This window comes from Dipodomys ordii, unplaced genomic scaffold (assembly GCF_000151885.1).
Source record: "Dipodomys ordii isolate 6190 unplaced genomic scaffold, Dord_2.0 Scaffold94, whole genome shotgun sequence".
NCBI lineage: Eukaryota > Metazoa > Chordata > Mammalia > Rodentia > Heteromyidae > Dipodomys > Dipodomys ordii.
In genome coordinates, this window is record NW_012267310.1 from 5,572,978 (window position 1) to 5,594,316 (window position 21,339).

General features: G+C 36.1%; 1 pseudogene; it reads right to left on the reverse strand.

Annotated features, from left to right (window-relative positions):
• Positions 1 to 4,912: 4,912 nt before the first annotated feature.
• On the reverse strand, positions 4,913 to 5,376 carry LOC105993296 (annotated as a pseudogene).
• Between the last annotated feature and the right edge of the window lie 15,963 nt (positions 5,377 to 21,339).

A 21,339-nucleotide genomic window follows, 5' to 3' on the forward strand; every position in this document is an offset into this window, starting at 1 on the left:
CTGGCCCCAGAAGCTTGTACACAATAGGTAAACGTTCTAACACATGGTGCTATATACCCAATCTAATGGACAGCTTTTAATGAATAGTGTAAATACATTTTATCACCCAAATGCTCTCAATTGATTGGTTCTCTCTGCTAGTAAGATGAAGGCCATCATACTTATACAAGAACTACCATGGGGTCTCTTCCATCACCTTCCATCCTTAGCTTTATTGATTTCTGACTAAACTCCATATAAGCAAATGCTACATCTGCAACTGCTGTATTTTAATTCCCTAAAATAGAGCCTGGAAAAACACTGAAATGTTTGGTATATGAACAACTAAATTAATAAACTGCCCAAATGCTCTATACAGTTTAATAGGTCAAGGACTTGTTCCTAACTTTTTCCCTACCTAATTATCTATTTCCAATTTTATAGGACTGGACTTAGGATTGCTATCTTTGCTAAGTCTGCCTAGTTGTATGCCCCTGGGTCATCTTCTGTTTCTCCCACTCAACATTCAAAATAGTGGTTATCTTGCAATTATAACCATGACCATCTCCAACCAATTTTTCAAACTCACTCTCTGCCCTCACTCTATCATTTTATTTTGTTCTATAAATAAAGCTCCAATGTATTCACATGACATTAATACTTCTGTACCCATCATCCAACTGCTCATATGCTTATATCCCTTCATTTTCAGGGTATATTCCACATTCTTCATTATAACAAATCTCAGACCCTCACTAATTTACGTTGCAATTGTCTGGCAGAATGCTACACCATCCGTGTGATCTTTTTATCTCATTCACATTTTCCTTTCTTACAATTTTTATTAGCATAGATTAATTGTACATGAGAGGGGAATTCACTGTGATATTTCCATACATATATACGATGTATCCTCATCACACTTACTTCATCCATCCCTCTCCCTTCCCCCTTCTAAAACAATTTCAACCAGGTTTCATTCTTCTATTCTCATATATGTAAATAAGCTACTTCACCCATAGTTACCTTCATTCACCTTCTCCATTCATTTTCCTCCCTTTTTTGATGCCTGCATTTTAACAGAGCCCATTAAGACATTCTTCTGGAAGTAAGGCCTTTCTCCTCCTCAATTATTGAACTAGAGATGTATTCTGTTATCTTGGATATTAAAAATATCCTCACCCTGCCAATCACTTATTCCCTCTATTCATATTTCCAGGTTTATAGAAAAATATCCTCACTTTCCAGCTTTTCTCTTTCTATTAATTCTTTGCCGTCTCTTCTGCTTCATGAAAGTGCTGTTCACCGATCAATAATTTGCTTGTCCTAATACTTGGTGTGTAGTTGGGTTTCACCTAGCAATATTTTATCCAAGTATTTTAAGTCTCTCATTTCTGAAGAACTTGATTTTTGGATTATAAAACACTTTGTTGTCATCTAATGGGAAACTTCTTTGACATTGTTGCCCATCCTTTGAATACTGAGTTGACTGTTCCTTTCCTTGGTGTTGACCTTATTCTTATTCTTATTTATGCTCTCTTCTTATATTATGTAACTCTTTCCTAAGACTTCATCTTTACATCTGTAGCCCTGACTCATCCCTAAGAAAAATATGTGTATATAAAATTGCCTATTTAATACTTAGTTTAAAAGTTTTTAGTTTTCAATAACTCAGTATTGTTTATTGGAACACAGTAGCTGGTCTCCATACTCTTTTTCTTATCATGAAGCCAGAGCCAGGTGCTAAAGTGACAATGTCTTGAAATTAGAGTTCAGGCTTTCTTTTTCACCTCAAATCAGAAAATTCTATTGATTGTGCCTCTAAAGTACACCCCACTTTTGTTTAATCTTTCTCCATATTTTTGTTTCAATATTCTGTCCTCTCTAACCTGCATATGGTAATAGTGACTTGTTCTATATTTTCTTCCAGCAAAATCTATTCTTTGCATAGCAACCAAATCAAAACTTTAGAAATACAAATAAGATAGTGTTACAGCCCAGAAATGAACTGCAAGCAGATGCCCCTGGGATTCCCGATTCTTTCTGCGATTCTTGTTTGTCACTCTCTACTCTACAGTTTGTTTTTGTTTTGTTTATTTTTGCTTGCTTTGTTTTTTTCCTTCTGAAATAGTTTTGACCCAATTTTCATAGAGAAAAATGTACATAGTTGAATATTGAGTGGAAGCTACTCATAGCTCCTAACTATGCCTAGCAGTGAAGCCATTCATTCATTCAACTTGCCTTCCAGCATCTTTACAAGAAAATAAAAATTTTTAAAAAGCAAAAGAAAACAAAACACTCATCCTAGTTGGTTAAGGCTCAGCAGTGATCATTTTCCCCACTTAAGGTAGACTACAAACAAGACCTGTGTGGAACGTTTATTTTTGATTTCTTATATGTACATATATGCAGCGTGATCTCATGTAAGTAGAAGAAACATCATTTTTGAAACACTAGTTAGTTCTTTTGTTACAAAGTTGCTTATTCCTTGTGTATATGTTTAGTGTTTTCAAAGAGAACATTGACATTTAAAATTAATATTTTTCAGAGAAGTATCATTTCTGTAGAAAGGTTGAGTGAAGAAAACTAATAGTTATTTCAGTAATTTAAAGCATTAGCTTAATAAGTTATTGTTGTAAGAGAACTGACCTTAAGGACCAGACATTATGGATTCCTTGGAACCAACATTAGGTATTGAGACCTGTTCTGAAATACTCCTTCACAGAATCACTAATCTCATTGTATTATTTTCCCAGGCATTAAAGAGTTCTTCAAGTCCCAGTGCATGCTGCCATGTCATCAGGGACGGGGGATGCATATAGCAATTCTGGGCCCCTACTCTAACTACCTTGGTTGCAGAGCTGTAATTTCCTCTTAGTGCCAGTCATGGTGGGCACTGCTACTGATCAAATCTGTTTCAGATCTGGTTGCCTTATTCCATGGTGATAATGATCTTGGCTTTCTGATAAACATAATCATGAAGTGACCTGACCTTTGAAACTTCGAAATAATATACTGGACTTAGACTTTGGATCCTCATTAGGCAGCAGGATCTGAGTCCCAAGAGTAATTACCCACTGAATGTTGGATTTTTCACCATTTGGGTGCTACAGATCCTACAAGTTGGATTTTTATATCAAACAACGTTAGAAAAAAGCTCATAAGGGATACACCTTTTATTATCTTGAGCCAAAGAAGATTTAAAACAATAATTCCTGGATACAGTTACATGTTTTTCCACCCTGATTGTCTGGTAGTAGCTTTAGACACTTCCTTATCTCAGTACTCTCTTTAAACTAAGGAGATCAAAAGGATCAGAGAAATAAAATCTTCACTTTAGAGTCTCCCTTGAAAACTGTTTATTGCACATGAACAAATTAAATCTTGTGCTTAGTTCACTTTAGAGAGATGGTGGTTGCCTTTCTATGGTTGTTTATTATGGGTTTTCTGGACAGATGGTAAAGAATCATTGCTACCAAGATTCCTTCATCTAAAATAATATACCTAGGAAGTGAGAAGTGAATTGGTTATCAATTTTTGAATGATAGAAAAGCGCCAAAACTACTTTCTTTAGATGTTTCAATGATTTTTATAGTAGGAAGTTCTTTTGAATGCCCAACCTAAATGTCTAATAATCCACAGGTTATAAATACAGTTTGGGCTGTGTCAAAATAATCTATATCTAATAAAGCAGGGAAAAGGCAAAAAAGTTGAAAAGACTTGCCTTTCCTGGGATACCAGTAGTTCCAAACCTTCCTTCCATACTTTTGTAATATAAGCCAGAGCTCTTTTGATGCATAATTTATAATTCTAGGAAACTGGTGGGGGAGAAAAGAGCAAGTGCTTGGATATTGCCTCTGTTAATCTTTATGGCAACAGTACGGCTTGAACTTCAGGTCTCATACTTCCTAGGCTGATATTCTACCTATTCTACTTGTATCACATCTTTAACTTTGCTTTTTACTGCTTTATTATTATTTATTATCTTTAAGTAACTGTAAAAATGGTTAGCAATCAATAAATCAGTTTATAAATATAATCCATCTTGATCAGTGTTACTTAGATAGGTTCTTACTTCCTGCCCTGACATGTACTTGAACTATGCTTCATCTACTTTAGGCTTCCTGTTGTCACTGAGATCATAGGTGCATATCACACATCCTGCTTTCCTCTGTGGAGATGAAGTCTTTCTGGTACTTCTGCTTAGACTGGTCTGCTACCATGATCCTGCCAATCTCAGCCTCCTCTGATGATATGGCTACTGCATCTAGTGAGGCTGGCCTCAAACCATATCTCCCTATTGTTCTCCAAGTATCTGGGAGTACAGTGCCCAGCTATGGTTAATATTCTTTTTCCCCCCCGAGTGTGGGGCTTGAACTCTGGACTAGGTTCTATCCCTGAGCTGTTTTGCTCAAGGCTAGCGTTCTATCACTTCAACCCACAGCACCACTTCCAGGTTTTTGTGGGTTTTTTTGCATGGTTTATTGGAGATAAGAGTCTCATGGAGAGGGGGAGATGGGAAGGGATGGGAAGGAGAAACAAAGAGGAGGCAACAATGGTTGCTAAGAAATGTACTCATTATCTTGCCCATGTAATTGTAACCCCTCTGTACGGTATTTTCACAATAAAAAAAAAAAGTCTCATAGACTTCCTGCTCAGGCTGGCTTCAACAATCCTCAGATCTCAGCCTCCTTGAGTAGCTAGGATTACAGGCCTGAGCCACTGGTGCCCGGCTGGATAATGTTCTTTTTTGTTGTTGTTGTCACAACTCATATATTTCAAATGGACAGAATTAATATCATGTACAGTGTCTTAGGATGAACTGCCTCGAACAGAGCTTCCTTTCCAGTACTAGAAGGTCTACAGATGGATCTAGAAACTGACTACTGTAGAGGATGGAGGCCCGGAAATCGAGGGGCGGGGCTTTCCTCAATTAGTTGCTGTAACACTGTCCTTCCAGCGGCTGGGGGAGTTTCATGTTTTCTTTAGACATCATCAGGCGCTGGAGCTCTTGCAGGACGACTTTGATGCTCTAGGAGTTCTGCCACTTTGCTAGCACGGATATGGCTCTTGGGTCCACCACTCCATTAGAACTATTAACTCCGTTCATATTAGTTTTTGTTACAAATCTTACAAAGGGGGGCGCTTCTGGGTACTTAGGTCCACGTTCTATTTTAAGGCTGTATATTCAGTTTTCATAAATTGTTCTTGGAGGTCCAATTATCATCCCTCTCCACCTGGTAAGGGTCATGTCTTTATCATCTTCCAGACCCCAACTAACTGTGCCATCTCCTACTCCCTTCTGGCCTTCTTTGAGTTCTTCCAACAGGCGGAAATTGAGAGGGACTTTTACTCCTGAGCCTGTGGTGGCTGCCATCTTGCTTCGCTGTCGTTCGAAGCAGGATAATGTTCTTAGTAGCACTTTACAAAGAGGGTTTTTCACTCAAGCTTGGCTCTCTGCCTCTTAAGCCACAGCTCTACTTCCTGTTTTTTGCTGGTTAATTGGAGATAAAAGCCTCCTGGACCTTCCTGCCTAAACTGGCTTCTAAGTGTGAGCCTCAGATCTCAGTGTTCTGAGTAGCTAGGATTTCAGGTTATGAGACACTGGCTTCTCACCAATCTTTAAACATATACCAACAACTGAGGTCTACCTTAGTTTAGCTTGTAAACTTGAATCATAAATAGAATTCAATTACCTAGTTTTTCATTTCCTTATTGTGGGTGTATTTACTTCATCATTGCAGTTTGAAAAGCTTGTTTGAGCTGGGTGCCGATAGTTCACAGCTGCAATCCTAGCTACTCAGGAGACTAAGATCTGAGGATCAGGATTAGAAGCCAGACACAATGTCCAGGCCTTGAGTTCAAGCCCTAGGACTGGCATAAATAATAAAAGTAAAAATCTAATGCCTGTTAGGGAGAAACAAGGAAATAAAGCTCCCTGAAGATGACTCTTTTAAAGATATATTGGATTGACCACCTTACTATTGCTATTATTGGTGGTTTCATTTTCAAGCACGGTTTCCATCATGTTGTTGCCATTTATACACTCCTATGGTAGCTCTCAATTGGCTCTCAAGCTGAATTCAATTTCTTGATCCTGGTAGTAAGGCTCTTGACTCCTTTATTCACCTTTACCTAAAAGTTTCTATTTTCTGCTCTGCAATTCTGTTATTCCAAATCTGATTATTTTTCAGAGTTTGTGTCATAGGCTTGCTGCTTTGTTTTCCTATTTGCTTTTATTTCTCTTAAAATTTTTAAATATTTTTCAGTTTCTTTTGTTTTACATATAAACCTTTTCTTCACATTTTTCATAAAACCAAAAATGGGCTTGACGGTACCTTTGCAAAAGTTGTCACTAATCAGTATAACATTACCTAGATCACAGTGGTTTTTTGACTTCTATAAATTGGAAAAACCTGTAGAGCACCAAGACCATTTCCCAAGCCAACTGTATCAGATTCTCTAGGGCTGGCACTAACATAACAATGGCTTTTTGATCCTTCCCAGATTATTTTAGTATACTGTATAGATGGGTAACAACTGCCTTAAATTGTGTCCCAAATGTGAATGTGCACACATGTTTAAGGTGCACATTCTTGGACATTCCATGGATCAATCATGGTGCCTCATTTTGCCTTTACCAATTTTTTGGCAGCATTGGGGTTAGTCTCAGGGATTCAATTCATATACACTAGGCACATATATTCTACCAGTGGACCCATGCCACAAGCCCTTTTTTTTGCTTATTTAATTTTTGTTGGTACTGGGGTTTGAACGCAGGGCCATTTCCTTGTTCAGCTTGCTTGCTTGCTTCACTGGTAAAGCACCTTGAGCCATGCCTCTAGATCAGCTTTTTGTTGGTATTTTGGAGATGAAATCTCATTGACTTTTCTGCCTGAGCTGGATGCAAATCATGATCCTCTGGAACTCGGCCTCCTCTGCAACTCAGATTATAGGTATGAATAATGATACCTATTGTGCTATGGTTAGTTTTGAGATGGTTTTTTTGGCCCAGGGAAGCCTGGGCTTCAAGTCTCTTTATCTCTGTCTCCTGAATAGCTAGAATGACCACATGTGTCATTGTGCTCAGCTATTAGTTCAGAAGGAGTTTTGTGAAATTTTTGCTCAGGTTGGCCTTGAATGATAATTCTCTTGCTTTCTGCCTCCTGAGTAACTAGAATGAAACAATTTTAGATGTATTGGACTTGAGTTTTTCTCAGATAACCATTTTCAGAAACACCAATAATTTTTTTTTGGGGTCCAGTCGTGGGGCCTGAACTCTGGGCCTGGGCGCTGTCCCTCAGCTCTTCAGCTCAAGGCTAGCACTCTACCACTTGAGCCACAGCGCCACTTCCGGCTTTTTTCTTTTTGTTTATGTGGAATTGAACCCAGGACCTCATGCATGCAAGGCAAGCGCTCTACCACTGAGCCACCTTCCAATCCCCAATATTTTCTTTTATGGTTTTCTAATAGTGTAAACTGGAAAGGCCTTCCCCATCATTATCCTGTTCCAGATACTTTATGACTTTCCTTTATCTTTGTGCTGCTCACACCAGAGGGAGTGACAATTTATCAGTACAATCAGTAATTCTTTTTTAAAAGTGTGTATATATGTACTATTATTGGATACCTCATTTTTCTCAAATTAAAGTTTCATCTTTTGTCTTTGATCTGTGTTTATTTCTATATATTGGATACACTGGGGGTTTTTCCATCTCCACTAAGTTTGTGGTTCCTCATGGAAGACAAGTCCCAGTGTCTTCTCCAGCACACTGGAATATGTCCTATAGTCCAAAGTTTGGTGAGTCCTCTCCTGGAAGCAAGCCTATTTTAGCTTATTGTGGCTTTACAACCAGTTGTTCACATCTGTCAAGGGAAACCATAAATGTCTAATCCTCCAGAAAGGATTAACCGAACTCCAATCCTAATCCAGCAGACTAGCCCTGGAAACATTGGCACCTTTCCCAGGACTCTTGTTTCTCACACCTTCTCTCTACCCCATCCCCCTCTTTTCTTCTTCCCTTTCTTCCCTCTCTCCCCTCCCCCTTTCTCTCCCCTTCTCTTTTCTCCCCCCTTCTCCCCCTCTCTTTCTTCCTCTCTTTCCCTTTGTTCCCTCTCTCCCTCCTTTTCTCCTCCCTCCCCCTCTCGCTCTCTTCCATCTGTCTGACTGTCTCTCCCCCACTCCCTCTGCCTGGACACTATTTCTGAACTTTACTTGCTCCAGGCTAGTGGAACACCACTTGAGCACCCTGTCCAGGTTTTCTTGGTGGTTATTTGGACATAAGAACCTCATGGACTTTTCCTGCCAGTGCTGGCTTTGAACAGTGATCCTCAGATCTCAGCCTCTTGAGTAGCTCGGATTACAGGTGTGAGACACCAGCACCCAGCTTTGTTCTTTAAGCTATCTGTCTTCCCATTTGTATCTTCTCTCCTGATTTATATTTTGTATTAGTCAATAATCTTACTCCATGTAACAGACATCAAATTCAAATAGACTTGAAGGGCAATGGGGCCAAAGGATCATTGTACTTAGATTCTGGGCCTGCCAACAAGTTGATGATGAACATTTTTTTTTACCTTGAATTGATCTAAGATCTCATAAATGTGGTATTAGACTAGAACTTATTTCTGTCTTAGGACTCCTATTGCTATCTCAAACCCGCAGTTTGTGCTGTAGTGCATATACTCTACTTGAACCTCTCCTATAATTTCTTGTTTCTTAAAGAGAAGTCTATTAATTTGGCATTATTTTAAGTTGAGCACTTGAGGCAAGAAAGGTTGCATGGTTAAGAAGCAAATGTAGAAGTATCAAAATCAAATCCAGCCAGTCCAACCCAATACTGTATCTTTAGACAATATGCTATTCTAGTAAACCTTCCCCAGGTCAACGTTAATCACTTTCATGGTAATAACTTCAATGTTGTTCCAAAGTTGTTTTTCTATTCTCATCTGCATTGCTGAGTCTTTATTTTACTAACTTAAACCATAGTACATAGGAAGTGCTAAGAAGCTGTTTTTATAGGCTACATACTATATAGCTGTGTATGTGTATATATAGGCCCTATACCTATAGATACCTATACATATGCATATACACATATATAAATATATATGAATGTCCACATACATGTACACATATATGAATACACATGAATATTCACATATATGCATATATACTCATACATACTTTTAATTCATACATATATAGAACATCAATGATTCTTAGTATGGGACAAATTAGGAGTATGAGTGAAGTGGAGAGGGAAAAAGAAAGACCAAAGGTGAATATTTTCAAAATAGATTGCAACTATGTACGAAGACAGCATAAGGAACCTCAATGAAAGCTGTTGATCAAAAAGGAATTAGGGGGTAGGAGAGAAAAAGAAAGCAATAGAGAACATTATTCTGAGAAAATCAATCTATGCACATCTGAGATATCACAGTGAAATTCCTTAATACACACTAAGAAAAGAATGGATATGCTCTGGTGTAATGGGACACTAGTGAGAAGGGAGAGAGCTAATGAAGATGGTAAAGACAATGACTATGGTCCATACAATTTATTTGCATATATGAAAACAGAATAATAAAACCTGTTAAAATTGTTTTAAGAAATGGGAGTGGAAGCCAGGTGCTGGTGGCTCACGCCTGTAATCCTAGATACTCAGGAGGCTGAGACCTGAGGATCACGGTTCAAACTCAGCCTAGGCAGGAAAATCTGTGGGACTCTTATCTCCAATTAACCAGAAGTGTCACTGTGGCTTCAGTGGTAGAGCGCTGTTGCCTTGAGCTGAAGAGCTGAGGGACAGTGCCCAGGCCCAGAGTTCAGGCCCTATGATCGACAAAAAAAAAAAAAGAAAGAAAGAAAGAAAGAAAAAGAAAAAGAAATGGAAGTGTAATGAAGGAGAGTGACGGAGGGGCTGAGATTGATCAAGATATCTTTATTTACGCGTGGAAGTGTTACAATGAAACCACTGTTATACAACTAATGTATAGTATGCTTTTTTAAAATGTGTTTTTCAATTAACTTTATGAAAGGAGCATATAACCTGTTTGGTTTGTAATATGGTGATGCATGTTTGGGCAAAACTTTAAAAATTAGTATATTTCTCCTTTTTTAAAGCATTAAAAAAGTTTGTTCATTTGTCTTTAACATGATTCTGTGATTTTTTTCCTCTTCACTGAGATTTCCACCCACATAGGATTAAATAAAATCCTTTGTTATGGGCTTTTCTTACTATCCAGGAAAACATTGTATTCTCCCTCTTCCTAATTGGAAACCAACCATCTGGAAGTTTTGAAGTTTGAATATATTAATGGTGAAAACTCCTTTTTAGAGTATAGGCATGTCTTTGCTGGTAAAGGTGATTAGTTATTTAAGGCCCAGAGGATTTCAAAACTAAGCAGTGGGAATAACATTTGACCTATTACAATGACACCTGAATCTAAAACTTAGATGTTATTTAGTGAACTCTAACTGAATACTTAAGGTACCAGTGACTCATGCTTGTAAGGCTGAGATCTGAGCATTGTGGTTCAAAGACAATTCAGAGAGGATAGGTAGTAAGACACTTATCTCAAGTTAACTAGTGAAGAGCAAGATGGAAAGTGTGGTTCAAGGGATAGAGAGCCAGCTCTGGGTAGAAAATGTCAAGTGAGACCTTGATGCTCTCAGTTCAAGTTCTGGTACAGATGAAAAAAGGAATGTACCAAATGTCAGAAATCTGAATAGAAGGGCTAGGAGCAAAATTTATAAAATATGTGTGCTTTATTAAATTAAGTTTATGGGGCATGAACCACACCTTCTTTTATTACCTTGGAACTATATTGCTGTATGAATCGGAATCAGATTCCATGGAAGTCTGTTAGCTTTAAATTTAAAAGAAGCAGTAAAGGTCACAGTTCACTAAACATTCTTGATTGTATAGAAATGGTCCAAGATAAAACCAAAAATTCACCAGGTTGAATTTATCCTTTTGGATGCAAAGTCATCATGAATCATTTTTGAAAGCTAGAAGATCCACATGTAGAGTGGTTCAAGGCTTGGGGATTTTTGATTCTATGATACTATTTATATTCACAAATACTTACTGAGTGACTACCAGTCCTCAGTCACAGGAAACAAGTGATAGAGAGAAGACAGATCATAGAAAGGAAGCACACAGAAAATTGCCAGTACTGCTTTTGTATTACATTGGCCACTAGAAATACACTTACTAAATGAATGGCTATACCTTTTCCTAACTGGAAAGATATAGCTTATATTCATTTTTTTCAAGGGTGCTTGCTTTTGCCAGTTCAAAGGATACTAATGCAAAATAATGTTGTTTCCAGACAAACTGTAGTTTGAAAATGGAATTAAGAAGCAATTACAAACTTAAAAATATTAATAACAATTCTTGAAAGAATATTCTTGGATTTCAATGAAAACATTTTAGTACTATAGAATGTAGTTTTGTTTTTAACTCATAATGCCTTTATTGATGAACTGTTAGTACCAGGGAATTATTCCTTTAACTATAAGCTGCTTCTGCAGCCTAGAATTGGTTCAAGGGACATATTTTGCTGATTACTACACTATTATCTTATGTACAGCTAGACTCAAAAATGCTTCCCTAGGTTTTCTTTTCTTCTATTATTATTTCACATTCAAATACATTGGTTTGGGAATACATTCCTTAAAAGGATAGTTGATATTCAGAATCTAATTTGTGCATATAAGAATTTTTACTCCCAATAGAGTTAAAAGGGGAAACACTTGTAAAGATATACATTGTTAGTGTCATGTACCTGCACTAGATACTGTAATAGAAAATTGTACATACTTACTCTGGAATCATCCTGCTTGTTGGGTTCAAGCTCCAGCATTTATCCTACTTTTATAACATCACACATGTTAATGACATTTTTCTTATATGTAAAATGGAGAGAAAAGTAACAATGTCATTAGCTTGTGTTAGATAGTCAATAATTTTAAGCATTATAGACTAATGCATAATATTTTCTTTGGGCTTTATATTTTTCCAAGCTAATCCTCAAAGCACAATGAGCCAAATAAGGAAAGGTTTTGTGTTTCATCTGATTACATGTCCCTATGTGTCATGGTGGCTATGCTATACCACTTTTCCTCTTTATTTTCAAAAGAATACAATATGTCAAACTTCATTTTGAATTATAATAATGTAAATGCGTTGGATTCATATTCCAAAACGTTAAGATATATATTTTTTCAGTTAATATGTTGTATTCATTTATTCACTCATTGATGAGACTGTGCAGGAAAATAAACTAACACTCTGATATATAGAAATATACAGAGCAAATATCCAGGCTCTTACTATCTAGTAAAAGAGATAAGAAAATTAAGCAAATAACCATTGAAAAATCACTTTTCAGATAATAAACAGTAAAGCTATGATTCATATATTAGTAGGAACATTTGGTAAACAATAATTCATTCTAAATTTTTGAAAAATTTAGTCCTGACAGACTAGAGACTTCACAATTCATCTAGGGCATACTTAGAAATTTCAGTCTCCTTGTAAGAGGGTTGGGTTTCAAAATTAGTGCACAGTATACTATTTGAAGTCAAAATTACCTTTGATCATTCTTAGGATTGTGAGGGTTGATTTCTCTGGACATCCCTCTCCCAGACAGCTTTTCTTCCAGTTTTAGAAGAGCTCTCTTCAGTTCAGCAACAGATGAAGTAGTTGGCTTACATTTAAATGTCATACTGTATAAAAACATGTGTAATTTTAAACACTAGAATCTTTCCCATAACAGCAAGAAGCTTACACAAATACAGGAATTCAGAGATGAGGTGAACTAAAGGAGGAGCAGATTTATATACCCTGTATTTTGTGGCACATTTGGATGAATAAAGTAACTAACAGACTCACTAGCACTATCATGCTTTTTTTCTCTCATTCTTCCATTCTCCACAGTTGTCTTGAGTACATATAGTTTGATAAGTTTGAGCTAAGATAACTACAATGCACTAGGTGCCAGTGACTTAGACCTGCAGTCCTAGCTACTTAGGAAGCTGAAGGATAATGAAGACCATAAAATATTTATTAAAATGAATAAATTGTTAGCAAAATAAGGTATATGAATATTTCACAAAGTAAACCTCTCTTAATAAAGACATTTTAGCCAAAAGACTAAAGATACCAACTGCTGGCAAGAATGAAGACAAAAAGATGCCTCTTATACATGCAGATGTTCATCCATTATGAAAAATAATAGGCACATCATTTAAAGAGTTAAAAATAGACAATTGTATGATCCTCTGCTATCCCAAGACAAGCTACATGTCCAAAGGAAATAAAATCATATATTGAAGACACTTCTGCATTCACTGCTATTTAAGCCACATTCATGAAAGCCCAGAAGTGGAAACAAGTGCCCATCAATTGATGGCTAAAGAACATATGTTACATATATACAATTGAATACTTTTCAGTTGTTTGCAGCAACATAGAAAGGACTAGAAATCACCATTTTGGGCGAAATAATCCAGGCACAGAAAGGAGATTAGTACATGTTCTCACTCCCATGTGGAAACAAAAAAATTACTGTTATTGAAGTTGAATATAGACAGTGGTTAGCAGCTGCTGAGGAGGGTAAAGGAAAAAAATAGGAGCAAGACCTGGTTTTCTCTTTCATAAAAGGGTGATAATAAAGCTGGGCATCGTGGCTCACACTTTAATCCTAGCTGTTCAGGAGGCTGAGACTTGAGGATCACAATTCGAGCCAGTCCAGGCAAAAAAAGTCTATCAAACTCTTCAGTAAACTACTCAAAAGAAGCTGGAAGTGGAGTTGTGGCTTAAGTGGTAGTGCACTAGCTTTGAACAAAAGAATCTCAGGAACAGTGCCTAAGCCCTGAGTTCAAGCCCCAGGACAAGAACCAAAAAATAAAATTGACTATAAATGACAATTAGGCATAGCACATTTCAAAAAAACTAGATAAAAGGCTGTTTAATAGTTGTCATTATAAAAATTAAATATTTGAGTATCTAAATATGTTTAACTTGATTAAACATTATGCAGCATATACATGTATTGGAATATTAGATAGTACTTTATTAATATGTGCATTTTTATGAATCAGTTGAAAGCAAAAGGTTATATAAATGTATCCATGTTATTATTCATATTACATCTAAGCTGGAAGCAATTTAAAAGCAAAACAGCCCCTAAAAGAATAAATAAATTGGGGTTGAAGGTGTGCTTCAGTTGGTAGAGCGCCACCCAATTAGCAGTATCACATACCAAGTTCAAGTCCTGGTCTCACAACAAAAAAAATAAAATAAAATGGGAAGGGGAATAAAAAATAATAAAAAATTAAAATAATAAAAAATTAAAAATAAAGAATAAACAAATTACAGAGTATTTACATAGTTACGCACTATGTAGCAATGTGAACAAAGAAATTCTTGCCACACCATCATTCAAGTGAGAAACAACATAGAACTTAGTTAAAGAAGCCAAGCTATGACTGCACATTGTATAATTACATCTATATAAAGCACAAGACTACTATACTTGTCAAAGGTGCTAGAAATCAAGATGGTGGCTACTTTTACTGTGGCATTTAGATTCTGGAAGAGGGTATGAGGACAGTCTTCAAGCAGCTGATAATATTATGTATATTTGAACTTTGTGGCGGCTATAGGAATGTGTTTTCTCAGTGAAAACTAATAGAGCTATTCAGTTAAGATTTGTATACTTTCTGTATATATATATATATATATATACATATATATATATATAATGATTTTGTAAAATGTTTTTAAAAAATCAGTGTCTGGTTTCTCAATGTGATAACTTCCCATTATCCTGTTTTTCCATGGTTTTTGAAACACCTGCTTAATGACTCTAATATATTCTTACAAATTCTCATTATTTTTTCATTCTCAAAATCATGAGGGGATTATTTTAATCTTTTCAAGTTCTTCAACCTATTCATTTCCTATTAACTCCTTATTCAGGGATCACACAGCAGACTTTAGAGAATTTACAGAGACTTTCATTCTTGTATCTGCCAAAAGAAACTCATGTTACAAATCTCACTTATTGATTCACTCTGTGACATTTAAAATGTTATCTTTCATGGGAACTTTGTCTGCAACTACTTTTCTGCTCAAAGTAATTTACAGCAACTATGGAAATTTTGAAATTAGATTGGAGACCTTCTGTCCCAAAACACATTCTCTTTCTAACAGAAGGAGCTGTGAATAGTATGAGGATTTTCCTAGTTCTCCCAATAATAGCTAAAAATAACAAAAGACTTAATGGTTGAATTATTAAGTTCATTTTTTCAAATCAGAGGCGACTTTTTGTTCCCTTGAGCAGTGAAGGTTAGTTCTCTTTCTAGGCGTGAATTAAGCAATGATGAAGAGTGCCTAGTAAAGGAGATCTCCTAAGGTAAGCACAGGGCATATTCATTCAATTGGAAAGCTCTTTAAAAAAGAATGTCTTCCTCATCAGCAGTATTAATGCAACCTATTATTACTAAGGCACATTAGACTATCATATGGGAATGTTGCCAAATCTTTAAGCTTCATTATCAGTGTTTTGTATAAAATGTGTTTTTCTTTGAAACAGCTAAAATATGCATTTATTGTTCTCTTTTCCCTTTACAGATGCCATCAAGCATACCTACCTTGAAACCTTTGTTTCTTCTATAGTTCTCATGAAGTTTCATATAGAGGGACACTGAGAATCTGGAAATCTGATAGTTTGACAGAATTTTTTTGTGACCAGAAGAGAAGAAACCTCTGTAAAATATAGGAAATTGTGAAAATTATTCTTTTTGTCTTATACTAAATTTTTGCTACCAGGATAAAACCCATCTTCTGAAAGAAAAACAGTATGACTTCAGTATAAAGTAAATTTAATTAAGAATACATGGAAATTAAATCAAATACTATTACTGCACTCAATGATGCTTAGTGGTCAGAAATCCTGTTTACAGTAAGAGATTTGACTGACAGTTGTCTCATCTAAATAGCTTGTACCCTTTTTCCAGGTCATAAAGGACAATTCAACTGGAAGCCTTTATTCCCAGTCTACTTTGTGTTGCTGCTCAAGAAAAATCTTACTAATAAAATAAGAGCATAAGCAGTTTCTGCTTGAATTGCAATTTACCCATTTGTGAACAACTACCACCACAGTAGAATAGAGCTTCATATTAAAGGATCCCGTGATGTCAATGTGGAAGGTGCTTATACCATTGACTATTTTGATGGAGCTGAGTCACATTTTCTTCTTAGATACTGAACTCACCTAAGATAAACTTGCCATTTTCAGAGAAGCTAATCTTCATCATAGTTATTCAAGATGGGCTATCTGTTGCTTACCAAATAAATTTTGTTATGTTTCCAACTTACTGAAATAATATAGACAATGACAAATGCTGGTAAGTATGTGGGGGAAAATACATGCTAATACAGTGTTGGTAGAATGTAAATAGTACAACTACTATGGAAGTCAGTACGGAGATGCCACAAAAATATAAATTGAAATAAACTGATTCTGTGATATCACTCTTAGGCATTTACCCAAAAAGACTGTAAGACAAGATACAACAAAAGTACTAGTACACCCATGTTTATTGCATCACTATTCATAATAGTCAATTCCTGGATACAGCCCAGATGCCCTACAACTGATAAATGAATCAAGAAAATGCGATGTCACACACACATGTGTATGTACACACCCACACACACAAAATGGAATTTTATTTCTCCATCAAGAGGAATGTAATTATGTCACATGTAGAGAAATGGATGGATCCAGAAAAAAAATCAATACCAAGTGATGTAAGCCAGGCCCATCAAGAAAAAGGACACTTTTTTTCATATGTGTATTTTAGACCCCAAATACAACTTCCCATGTAAAGTAAAACTTACTAAAGTGAAGCTTACCAAAGTAAACTGACTTCAGTCTGGTAAATGAAGGGGTAAAATTCTATGGTATAGCCCCTTTGAACAACTAATAGAAAGTTTAACAAAATAAATGTCAGAGAGGAAACATGTCTTGAATGAAGCTGGGACTAAGGGGAAAGGAATAGACAAATGGAAAAAGGAGTTGTGGGTGGGCTAATACAATAATGATACTTCTATGTATATTTGAAAGGAAGAAATAAAAATGAGGTGACTGGTGGGAAAAAGGTAGGTGGGAGGGAGGAGAAGGATGGAATGGGTAATTCTGATTAAGTTATAATGTACATATAAATGAACATGTTAAATTGAATCCTCCTTGTACAACTCCTTGAAGATAAAAAAGAAAAATAGATGAAGAAATTTTATAATATGAGAATAGCTTTTTTGCAGTTAATGCTAGGGACCAAAACAAACTTCATTAGGCATGGTTATAAAACTATGAATAAAAAAACACTGAAAGTAATCTTGATATCATACACATAGTACATAATAATATAGCCTCTTTGGGAATTAATTTGGCAATTATTATAAAGCTAAACATTGTTTTATCATATAAGCCAGCCATTATACACCTTAGTATTTACCCAAGTGAGTTGAAAATTATGTCCACATATTAATATCAGCTTTTTTTGTCAGTCATAGGGCTTGAACGCTGGGCTTGGGTGCTATCTCTATGCTCTTCAGCTCAAGGCAAGCGCTCTACCACTTGAGCCACAGAGCCACTTCCAGTTTTCTAGTGGTTAATTGGAGATAAGAGTCTCACGGACTTTTCTGCCCGGCCTGGCTTTGAACCATGATCCTCAGATCTCAGCCTCCTGAGTAGCTAGGATGACAGGTGTGAGCCACCAGCACCCGGCTTTAAATATATATATATATATATATATATATATATAATTTTATTTTATTTTATTGTAAGGGTGATGTCAGAGGGGCCGCAGTTTCATAAGTTTTTACCACTTCCTCATTTTTTCCCACCTCCCCACCATCCCTCCCCCCAGCATAGTATATTGTGAGTATCACTGTTGCATTGGTTCACCCTTTGTCTAACCATTTTGTTATTCACTTTCCCTTCCTCAAATCAGATAAACACATATACAAGACACAGGGTACCAACATCAAAAATAGTGACAACAAGGTGATGAACTAAAGGGGGGAAAATGAAAGAAAAATGAAATAACTTTATACAGTGCATTAAAAAGCAAAATCAAAAACAAAATAAAAACCTCATTTCCATATCTTGAAGTTCATTTTGATTAGCATCATTTTATATGGTCATATGTACATGGCTCTTGAGCTATTGTGATCCTCTGCTAGAACTATTCTAGACATATATACTAATTATTATAATATTGGCTTTATTCAGAAACACCGAAACATGAAAGCAACCCAGAGGCATTCAAGAAGTAAATGGATGAATTGGTTCATCTCTACAAGGGGATGTTATTTACAAACAAAAAGAAATGGGCTATCAACATGTGATTAGACATGGCAGAACCTTGTATGAATAGTTCTAAGTAAGTATTAGCTAAGGTATAAAAGGCTACAATTTAAATTAACTACAGAGACAACGAAAAGATCATAGCAGCTCAGGTGGGAAAAGGACGGGAGGGTTGAATACATAGAGCACAGAGAGCACTGAGGACAGTTAATCTATCATGAGTGACACTGGAGTGGTGGATATATGATATTATAATCTGTCAGAAGCCATAAAGTCTTCAAAAACTACATTAAAAAGATCCTTCAATTTATATGGAAACACAAATAACTACAAATGCCCAATGCTGTTATGATGATACCTGGCTTTAAATTATACTATAGAGCCATAATAACAGAAACAACATGGTACTAGCACAAAAAAAAAAACACACAAACCCATAGAATAGAAGGCTCCAAAATAACCCTGCACAGCTTATGGAATGAATTTTAAGGTTGACCATTTTACTCAATTATTTCTCACCTACACTTCAAAATGAAATGTTTCTATTGCCCTTGTAAGCAATGTATCCCAAGGAAATTGATTTATTCTTTTTGTTGTTGTTGTTGTTTTGTTTTTTGGGTCCGATCGTGGGGCCTGAACTCTGGGCCTGGGCGCTGTCCCTCAGCTCTTCAGCTCAAGGCGAGCGCTCTACCACTTGACCCACAGCGCCACTTCCGGCTTTTTTCTTTTTGCTTATGTGGTGCTGAGGAATCGAACCCAGGGCCTTGAGCATGCAAGGCAAGCGCTCTACCACTGAGCCACCTTCCCAGCCCCAATTGATTTATTCTTTCTCAGTCCTTGTGCTTATTAGCTTTTTGCTAAATGAATTTAAGAAAATTTGTATTACAAGTAAGAGCTCTACTGATTACAGCCTGTAATATTTACCAACTTTCTTCTGAAGCTTTTGGAACATCTATTGAAAAAAATGTACATGAGAATATACATTCTTGGCTTTGGTACAATATACATGCAAGCATTATTCTCTCATATTCTATACCTAGATCAAACCTATCATGAACTATCTGTACAAACTTTCTACTCCTGCCAACTCAGAGATATTCATTGTATTCCACATTTGAATATTTGAGTAGTTTGTGTTGCCTTTGTGTTTTCAAACAAGTTCTACAAATAAAGCATGATGCTAAGTGATCTGGAAATAAATCAATAAACATAAATATGACATGGCTACTTACTAAAGTATTTACCATCTTATTGGAAAGGAAAAACACGTATTATAAGATAAACTATTTGTTGATAGGGTATATGTCTTGTTATTACAAGCAGTTAGTAGTCTTAACATTTTACATTTTCCAACCCAGATGCTCCTCAGTAGATGAATGGATCAAGAAAATGTGGTATATATATAAAAAAAGAAAATGTGGTATGATGGAATTCTATGCCTACATCAGAAAGAATGGCATTGCCCAATTTGTTAGGAAATGGAAAGACTTGGAAAAATTATATTAAGTGAAGTAAGCCAGGTCCAAAGAAACATAGGTCCCTTGGTTTCCCTTAGTTGCAATAACTAGTACATGTGCAGAACAAGCAGAAAAGGCCAAAAGCTATGTACATATGACCATATAAGATGATGGTAAGTGAAATGAACCCCAAGATAGGGACACAAATATCTTTTTTCTTTCTTGCTATTGTTTCTAACATATTTATAATGTACCATGTGATTTGTTTCTTTGTATGGTTCTCCCCCATGGTATAACCCCTATTTTCACTGTATTTGATGTTGGTGCCCTGCATCTTGAATATATACTTCTCTAATTCGGGGAGGGGAAGGAAAAAAACAAAATGCTTAAACAAGGATATAGGTTGACCCAATGTAACAATGAGATGTACAAAACACTATGTTGAATCCGAACTTTACAACTTCAGCAAGGAGGTGTGTTAGTAGTGGAGGTGGGAAGGAAGGGATGGTAGGGGGAAAACAAAGGAAGAGGAACAATGCTCAATAGGAAATATTCCCATTAACTTGTTCATGTAACTGTAACCCCTCTGTACAGCATTTTTACAATTAAAAATGTTCAAAAAAGAGAAAAAAAAAGAAAAAAGAAAGAACATTTTCCATCATGTAGATTTGCTTATTGTGATATAAAAGAAATGTGAAATAAGCATTTAGGAAAAGAGCTAAGACCATAATTAAAGTATTTCAATTAATATTTTTTATTTTTTTATTTTTGGTCCGGATGTGTGGGCCTGAACTCTGGGCCTGAGCACTGTCCCTCAGCTCTTCAGCTCAAGGCTAGTGCTCTACCACTTGAGCCACAGCACCACTTCTGGCTTTTTCTGCTTATGTGGTGCTGAAGAATCAAACCCAGGGCCTCTAGCATGCAAGGCAAGCGCTCTACCACTGAGCCACCTTCCCAGCCCTCAATTAATATTTTTTAAACTCTTAAAATTATTTACTTTTCTGTGCCTTATAATCTATGTTTCTCTTTGTTTTCTCGTGCAAAACAATAGTTGATGTCATTAATATTTACAATAGCAAATGGGGAAAGACTGAAGTTGAATCTCCAGCCATAAAGGAAATACAACTCAAAATAACACTGAGTTTCTATCTCAGTCAGAATGATCATTATCAAGAATACAAACAAGAAGAGATGTGGTGCAGATATGAAGGGAAAGTTACCCTAATACATTGTTGGTAGGAATACAAACATGGAAAGTAGTTTTAAAATCACATACACACACACACACACACACACACACACACACAAACTATCAGAAGTTATGATGCAGCAACACCACTCTTGGGTGTTTATTCAAAAGATTAAAATCAGGATACAATAAATCCACTTCTACTCTTCACTACAGCCAAGATATGGGAACAGCCCAGATGTGCCCCTCCATGCACAAAATGGATCAAGAAAATGTGGTATATATACACAATGGAATTTTACTCATCCATTAGAAAGAATGATATCC